This window comes from Lycium barbarum, chromosome 5 (genome assembly GCF_019175385.1).
Source record: "Lycium barbarum isolate Lr01 chromosome 5, ASM1917538v2, whole genome shotgun sequence".
NCBI classification, from domain to species: Eukaryota; Viridiplantae; Streptophyta; class Magnoliopsida; order Solanales; family Solanaceae; genus Lycium; species Lycium barbarum.
Genome location: NC_083341.1, coordinates 124,191,845 through 124,195,950, shown reverse-complemented (window position 1 = coordinate 124,195,950; position 4,106 = coordinate 124,191,845). Strand labels below are relative to the sequence as shown.

At 34.6% G+C, this 4,106-nt stretch overlaps 1 long non-coding RNA gene across 1 annotated transcript; it reads left to right on the top strand.

The window, feature by feature from the left end:
* The first annotated feature begins 553 nt into the window (after positions 1 to 553).
* LOC132642688 (uncharacterized) lies at positions 554 to 3,282 on the top strand. Its single transcript, XR_009583302.1, has 3 exons — positions 554 to 681; positions 1,288 to 1,450; positions 2,825 to 3,282. It is a non-coding gene; the product is annotated as an uncharacterized LOC132642688 (long non-coding RNA).
* Positions 3,283 to 4,106: the final 824 nt, after the last annotated feature.

Sequence of the window (4,106 nt, the reverse complement as noted above, 5' to 3'; positions counted from 1 at the left end):
CTTCTGTTTTCGCGGACCATAATAAAAGAGTCATTTCCTTTTGATTAGGGATTCATAAGGTGGCTTGGATCACCAAAACTCAATTCCAAGTGGCGACTCTGTAAATAAGATAATCCCTTTTCAAAACTGTCACTTCAAATGGAAAACCCTTTAATAATAAAAACCTGCGCGTTTATAGCGCCGGGGGGGGGGGGGGGGGGGCAAAAAGGGGTGTGACAAGTAATATTGTACAAAATTTGAAAAAATAATGTACCGACCTCATTAGGTCGGAAATTTATTTGATAGTAAGTATTATAAATTATTTTTAATAAACCGACCTCACGAGGTCGGTATTCTTTTAAATTAAAAATCAAATAATTAAATTAACCGACTTCATGAGTTCAGTTTGTTTAATTAAAAATATTATAAATTATTATTAATAAACCGACCTCGTAAGGTCGATATTCTTTTAAGTTAAATAATTAAAGATACCGACCTCATGAGGTCGGAATCTTAGTCAAATAAAATTAAAATCAGACCCAAACCTTTTTTTCACATTTCTCTATATCTCTTCCTCTCACGTTCTCTCCCTCTCTCTAACCCTAATCACGCCGCCACCATCACCGTTCCTGTCAGTCACGTTCGCTGCCGTCCCTGCCCAGTAATGCCATCTCCGTCGCCGTCCACGGCCAACCATTTGAGGTATGCTTTCTTTCTTTTTCTAGCTAAGAAATTTGCTCACCATGTAAAGTTGTGTCGTTGCCTTAAGCAAAATAATTGGGTTTTGTTTTTCTCTTCTTTATACGGGTCACGTGAGTTGTTGCAATTTTGAATTGCTTTCTATGGGATATTTGGTTTCACCATTTTTTAGTGCAAAATTATAGAAATATGAATTAGTGGGTAAAGGGGTGGGAACAAGCTGGCTAGAGAAGTAATTTGATGGATTAGCCAAGACTAAAGATTTTGCTTTTGGAAAGACAAATCAGTGGTTGTTTGAATTTTCATCTGTGTGAAAGAACCCTTTTTAGTTCGGATTTTGCCATGGATGGTGTTTGAGTGTGAAGTTAACTGAGCATTGTAACCATGGACTAAAATGGAAAATGTGTAAAGTAGTAAAAGGAGCACCATACTTTTTTTTTCTGGCTACAAAAACAGGGACAATACATTTTCTGATAACTTTCTCTTATTTCAGCTTCTTAATTTCAGTTCTACTTCCATTCATAGATATATAATGTGCTAAGGGCAAATGGTAATTTGGCTTTTCATAAAAATGTGAAATTGACATGCCCATGTTCCTTTCATGATCAGTAATGTCTGCAAACTGAGTTAGTGGCTGAATAAGGATATAAATTCCGAAGAATAAATTACACCAGTGCCTCAAGATGAGGCATTCATGATCACTAACGTGAAGAAGAAGAAAAACACTGATGATCCAGACGAATGGTGTGAGGAACGGGCTGAGCAGACCTATGTAAGCATCCTTTTATTTTTCATATTTTACAAGTTGAAAGTTTTGGATGAGAAACAGTTGTGAAATTTGGTTGCCGCCTCCTCTTCCATCGACCGAGTTCCGATCTAAATTAACCAATAAATTATGTCTCAATCCCAAACTAGGTAGTTTGTTCAATATCCATTCCACTTTATTTGGCTCCAGAATATTTTAATGTGTAGTCGTTTTGTTGCAGTATGCAATAAACTGCATTTAGTTGTAGGTTTTATTTAATCTAAAAACCTTCATAAATCACTTTCATTAATGTCTCCAAAAAGGGGACATTGTTTAGTTAAATAGAAACAAAAACACAAACAAGAACAAATAAGAAATATGGTTGGTTTTTAGCTAAGGGACATCCTATGAGGACATAAAGCATCACAACACGAAAGAGGAGCATTAGATGCTTCTAAACGTGAATTTTCATAATGGCAACAGCTCAAGTAAGCATACGTTTTGGTGTGCAGTAAGCTAAAGCAACATAGAAATGGAATCATAGTTCTGTACTATTACTATGTTTGTTGAATATGTTTCGTCAGAAATTTTATTTAAATTAGGACCAATTTTCACTCAACAAAAGAAGCCAGATGAGTTCTTTTAATTACCTAAATTGATGTTTAAGTTAGATATTATAGACTAGAGACATGGAATTTGTTAGGAAAGAGCTACAAATTGATTTGGTTCATAATTGGCTATGAATTTTGGCATGGCACAATTGCCATCGACTCACAGAGAACCAAGTGAAATGTAACAAAATAGAAGGCAAATCCAAGAAAGGGAAGGCAAGAGATATGTTACTCTCTTTCTTAGTGACAACTTCTGAAAAATGTACACTCCTCCAATATCCTTGGCCTTATTGGAACATGTCATACTTTAGTTTGTTGCATTTTTTAAGAAACAAATGTTATATTTACATGTTTGCAGCACATTCTATTTACATGTTTGATATGCCCTCTCTATTCCACCCCCTGAGTTCTTGCTTTGGCATTTTGAATCCCTTGAGTGGCTGACAGTTTGTTGAATGTGTTTTTTAACTGTAAAATGCACACACTGCTGTTACTGAGTACTTTCATATTGGTTTCCATTTCTTTTGAGTTATTTCCCTCAAGTTCCAGTATAGGGATTTTCTTTTACCTTTTCTGTTGAGAGCTTGTAGATGTTAAGTATACATTGCAGTTGTATTTAAGTCCTTTGTATCAATTTTCTTTTAGCAGTATTTGTTGTAGCAGTTCAACCGATCTGTATGGTTTTCTTTTATGAAATTTTGATTACACTTGGTTGTTTACTTAATGTTTGATAGTTTTTCTGTTGAATTTGAGATTTATGTTGTATGCTAATTTTACCTTTTAAATTCAGAATCAATATCAACAATCAAAGGCGGAGTTTCTTCGTACTCAGCCACCCAACACGCAGCTTACACAATACCAAGTCGTTCGATAGAGTGAGTGTTATGGCCATGGAGAAAAAGATTGCTGAGCTATCTAGCCAGCTAGTGGTGTGGAAGATGATGGGACTCACGTGTCAAATACACAGAGGCATGTTTGAATGTAATGTTGTACTGTTTTTTTAATTGTATAAGTGTTTTGTGGATGTTTGCGATGGGTGAATTAGTCTAATGTTATAGACTAACTTAGTGTAGACTAGTTTAGTGTTTTGTGGATGTTTGCGAGGGTTGAAGTAGTTTAGTGTTGTGTGGATGTTTGTGAAAGTTGAAGTAGTTTGATGTCTCTTGTGAATGTTTGAATGACGTTTTGATTCAACTTTGAAGAGTTTCAAAATGAATTTGATGCAGTGCGGGTTGTAATATATGTGTTTGTTGAAGTGATTTAATGTTTTATGTATTTGTAGTAGTTTGGTGAATTGTTGGCAGCTATTTGAGCTTGTTTTAGTTGAGAATAAAATTGTTTTCATCTTGACAAAGGATAACTACAAAAGTAGCTAGATCCTGTTAATTTGTTTTTGCAAATACCGACCTAATGAGGTTGGTTTTCTGCAAAATTTTCCTAGAAATTGCAAAATACCGACCTCATGAAGTCGGTTTTCTGCCAAATATTTTTACAAATTGCAAAATGCCGACCTCATGAGGTCAGTTTTCTGTAAACATTTTCCAGAAGTTGCGAATTACCGATCTCACGAGGTGGGTAATCAAAAACAATATTATTTATTCATATAAATAACCGACCTCAGAAGGTTGGTAAACTCATATAATTATATTATTCATATGATATACTGACCTCATGAGGTCGGTATAATTAAATAAATAAAAAAATATTTGTGTAAACCTACCTCATGAGATCGAAAAGTTTTAAAATAAAATAAAAAATAAGTTAATATAACGACCTCGTGAGGTCGGTAATGGTTTTTTTTGAAAAATAATATATTATTATACCGACTTCATGAGATCGGTACTTTGACAAATTAATATCCGACTTAAAAAAATTACCGACCTCATGAGGTCGGTAATATTTTCGACCCACTATTTTCCGACCTACTCCAAAACCGACCTCATGAGGTCGGAAATAGCCATTTTTTGAGGTCGAAAAATCCTGTTTTTTTAGTAGTGTTTGTCCCCTCACGCACATTAATCATTAATCAAAACATGTAATAGATTTTCAGAGTGTAAAACCAATTCATCATA